Here is a 5,005-nt window from a genome sequence, read left to right as displayed (position 1 = left end):
TTTCGTTGTTCTTCTTTTGTTCATTTGAGTCATATGACCTCTGTACTATTAAGAGGGATATAGGTTCTCGAAGCCTAGATCCATTGTGATGCTTAGCCCAAAACCTATGAAAGATGCAAGATAAATCTCTTTATGCTCCGAATGATTACCTAGCAGTAGTAGACATTATTCTTTGTGTTGCATGAGATATCTTTCGGACCGAGGAGTTAGCATTACTTGCTCCGCAAGTAATGTTACCGTTGTGCTCAATTTCCGACCGGTGGACTCATGTCGTTCAGTCATTGGCTGCTCCTCGTGTCCAATTTGGTCATTTCCCATCAGGGAAGGCTGTGGCTATAAATAGCCACCCCGCTACAACGTTGCCCGTTGGCTGCTCCGCTTATGCTTTCTTAGAAGATTGATTTGAGCACCCCCTCTCCAAGTGATTTGAGTTTAAGATTCACCGAGAGAAAAATCAAGAGCCCAAACTTAGACAGTGGTTGAGCATCACAGTAGTTCTAAGTTAGAGTTCGTGTACCTATTACTCTTGAGAGCTGTGCACTCTCTAGATGGGTAGGTGTCGGCTCGAGTGTTGAAGAGTCATTGTCCTCACCGAGCAAGATCTTTAGCAACCAAGAGTGATTGTGGTTTGTGAAGGTCGATCGAAGGTTTGGAGATCGCCGACAAGTATCTAACACGAGTGAAATCAACTGAAGTCTGATCAGCTTCGAATTGAAGGAGAATAGGGTGAAGAGAGTTTATCTTTCGTGTTAAGTCACAACCCCTTCAACCAGACATAGCCCTTTGGCAGAAGGGTGAACTGGTCTACCAAATCTCTCTGTCACCATCGAGCACCACTGGTTCAATCTACTTTACTGGAATTCCTTCAACAGTCTACTTTCGTGCTCTGTGTCGATAGTTTATCTGATCATTAACATTTGTTGTATTTTCATTCGCTTTAGTTATCTCTATTGCTCTCAAACGATGTTTTTCACAGCCTATCCTGTTGCATTCTCATCACTTGTCCCTATCATGTAAATGTTATACCTCATGCTATTACATGTGTTTGCATGTTGCATTACAATCATTATAGTTAAACCTATGATATCTCAAGCTCGTACCATAATTGCTTCCTATGTCGGTAGAAATGGTCCTCAACATCGTGCTTGATTGATTTCGTGTCTACCGAACCTTATTTTCGTTGCTATGTTTGGATTCAGTTCAAAAATATTCGGAAAAATGAATCTCCCAGTCAACCCCTCTGGCCGATATACTCTCGATCCTAATAAGTTGACACAAAGTTCTTCTGGGCTTCGAGAGAAATGCTAAAGTAGTGGAGTCAGCTTTACTTGTTTCTCAAGTAAAAATGTCGTGTGAGTTGAAATTCGACCATTGGAAAAGTGTCGGTTGACCATTGGTTCGACCACAAGCCCCTATTGGTGATTTCACCATTGAGATTGCTCTAGCTATAAATAGTCGCCCCGCTCCAACCATTACATGTTGGTTGCTATGTTTGATTTGACAAGTTTGTTTGAGCACCCCTCTCTAAGATATTTGTGCGAATTCTTCCGAGAGAAAACCTAGAGCCAAAACTTAGATAGTGGTTCAACATCACATAGATGTAAGTTGAGAGTTCTTGAGCTTATTAATCTTGAGAGTTGCATACTCTCTAGATGGTTAGGTGTCGGTTTAGCGTGACTAAGAGTAATTGTGGTCACCGAAGACAAAGTCTATGAAGGTTTGGATATTGCCGAGAAGAATCTACAGCGAGTGAAATCAACTGAAATTCGAGGAGCTCCGTGTCGAGGAGAATAGGACGGAGAGAAGTTTGATCATGTGTTCAATCAAAAGTCCCTCCAACCAGACATAACTCGTTTGTAGAAGAGTGAACTAGTCTACCAAATATTCTGTTGCCATCAAACACCACTTGTTCTTTCTCATTCCGCATTACTTTCTGTAATTTACTTTCGGTTCAATTATCCCTGATGTGTCATTCTTCAAAACTTTGTCTGTTAATTCTCCTCTTGCAATTCTATATGCATTGAGATCATGTTTCTTTTCGTGTTATCTCTCACTATGCCGAAGACTGTCTGTGTTGTCTGTCTGCCTGATATTCATCTACTGCTACATTGTTATTCTTCTTAGTTCTGTTCTAATGAATATCTCGCAGTAGCCTGCCTTGTTATTTCTTTCTTGTTATCTTATCTTTCAATAGATCCCTTTGTTTGAACTGTTTGTGATAGTTTTTCCCGCCGTGTTGTGCTGAGAGTTTTGAAGTTCCGAAATAAATTTTAAATCTTTCATTCACCCTCCTTGGTTGATATACTTAGATTTACAATTTCGTCCACCAAACACAGGCTCCACCCTAAGATCGAAAGCGTCGGACGACCAAAAGAAGAAAAAACAATAGACAACACTAACGGGGTAGCCCCAACAACATCCAATAGCCGGGTGGACAAGAGTGCCGATAAAGCGGGTTTGAACAAATAGCCTCAACCATACAACCCGGTGGACCGACTAGCCAATGATAAACCAGCAGGCTCTAGCAACAGACGGGGGAAACAAGTGTCGACCAAGCGGGTTTGAATAGAAAGCCTCGACCATACAATTTACCCTAGCATCATCCAATAGCCGAGTGAAAGGAAAGTCCGAGCAGGCGGCGGTCCAACATTCGGGACCAGATGGCACGGTAGCCAGGGCAGCATCAAACAACTGAGTGGATAGAAAGGCCAAGTAGGGCGGTGTTCGAACATCCGGGACCAGCCACCGCCGTAAACCGGTAGAGTAGACAAAGAGGGTCGGGCAGGCCAACCCCTCACACCCCCATCCAGACAGACACGAAATGGCACCAACTATCGTGGCAGACCCGATACCGCCGAACAAACGAGTATACGATGGGTCGATAGAAAATACCCAAACAAGGAGCGAGGGGGGGGGGGGGCGTCTGTGTTCATGACCCATGCGTCATGGACCCCGCGGGAGTGTCGAGGCGGTGAGGCACTGCATAACGCGATAAGACGACAGGGAGTGTGTCAGTAAGGCAGCGGGCACGGTGCGGCTGGATCGGATGGTGCGGAGAGCGGTTGAGGGTGCAAATGCCCTAAGGAAAAGAGTACTCAAGCATCCTTCAAAGGAGTAATTTCCGGTGGAAACTAAGATTTCATTCATCTTACAATCGCATCAAGGCAAGGCAAGTTGCACAAAAGTTACCACCAGGGTTCAAATCCTGGTGCTCGCATTTATTCCTGGATTTATTTCAGGATTTCTGGCGATATGCATTCAGTGGGAGAAGACGTTCCCGTCGACGATGAGGTGCCTACGATGACTTCGTAAATTTTAAAATGATATGCCGGCTCAGTCTTTCGTAGGTGCTCATAGGGGTAGGGTGTGCGTGTGTGCGTTTATAGGGATGAGTGTATGCACGTGTATATGAGCGCTTGCGTGTGTACTGTGTTTAAAAAAATTCAGTTTAAATAAAAGACAACTTTTATACCGTATATAAAACCAAGGTGACAGCAGTAGAAATTATTGGGAAAATATACTACCCTGGGGGGTCATTCAGACGCAAACATCGATCATCACGGGAGGCAGAGGTACATCAGGTGGAAATCTACAATGGAGCTGTGCACGTGTTGGTTAATCAGTATTTGATCCCGCCACGTCCACCGACTCCTTGATCTATTTTGCGGTTGCTCTGAAACGCCATCGATCTCGACTGCACCTGGACGACCGTGAACTCCTCCTCCGGCTGCACCACAACGCCATCTGCAGCGCCGGTGGGTTTCAGGTGATCGCCGCCAGCGCCAAGGGACTGGGAGTAGTCGGATGCTAGGGGCCCCGCGAGGCCCAGGTAGCCGGCGCATCGTTGAGCCATGCGGTGCAGCAGCGACCGTAACGCCGAGGAGGAGGCCTCCATAGCCATGGCCGCTCCTTCCCCGAAGCTCTTCTCCTGCTCCTGCTTGCGCTCCATGGATTACTGCGGATCCTGGAAAGAAGCTTGGCTAGTCCTGTGGTTTGCTGTTGTACTGAGAGTCTGAGATGGGGGCGTGCATCCGTGTCCATTTATATACAGCGAGCACTTCGAATTGGGGTTGGAGTGTCAGTTTCCGTGTGTAAGCATGGTAGGTAGTCTTGTGAAGGGGTTGACTGTTGACTCCAGCATCTGCATGTGACACTAATATTGGGTGGAGCTGTTGGTGAAAGATAAACGTGCACATATCTTTTTGGTGCAGTCACTAGCTGTCGCGGTCACACAGCACATCACATGGAGATTATTCCTCAATCACCATCCTAATCTACATCCATGTGCACCAGCAGCAGCATTGCTTCACTGTTACTTGTATAAACATCATTCTTGGACTGGAATGGAAGCAGCGCGGCAACTAATGGTGGACTGACTGACAGCGATGCTTGGATTAACAAGCTATCAAACCACTACAGACAAGGGCGCGCGTGTAGCGCGAGCGTTGAATCGATTCTTATTTTAGGATTGAACGCTCTCGCTAGTCGCCGCCAGAAGCAAAGCATTGGACAACATGGAAATGAAAGAGATCTCATCAGGAACGGCATCATCGTATCTCCGCCGCGCCTCCCTCCCCCCGCGCCGCTGGCCGCTCCGGCCGCGGCGGCCACCCACCTGCCTTAATGGCGACGTCTCCTCCGCCATCGCCAGCTGCGAGTGCAAGCTCCGGACCCACCAGCGTGGGATATCCCTATTTCCGCTGGTCCATCCGAGGTGCCGGAAACATAGTTCGAGGCTTCACCAGATCCAGCCGACCGGCCGCAGATCCAGCAGCAATCCTCGCTGCCGCTGGCCGCGGCGCCTTCAAGCGAGGCTGAGCTACCGCCGCCCCCTACGCAGCGCCTTAAATCCATCATCGTCGCCCCATCCCCCCAGCTGCCTAGATTTCCGTTTTGGGGATGGACGATGGGTGGACCGAGGTCAGCCACCGGAAGAAGAAACACCCTGCCTCCGGCCCGCCGGGCTACAGGGCGCGCCCCGGGGTGCAGCGGACGGACCGGCGCA

This window comes from Triticum urartu, chromosome 5 (assembly GCF_003073215.2).
Source record: "Triticum urartu cultivar G1812 chromosome 5, Tu2.1, whole genome shotgun sequence".
Lineage (NCBI taxonomy): Eukaryota > Viridiplantae > Streptophyta > Magnoliopsida > Poales > Poaceae > Triticum > Triticum urartu.
The sequence above is the reverse complement of the archived record's forward strand: the minus strand, read 5'-3'. Positions refer to the sequence as shown.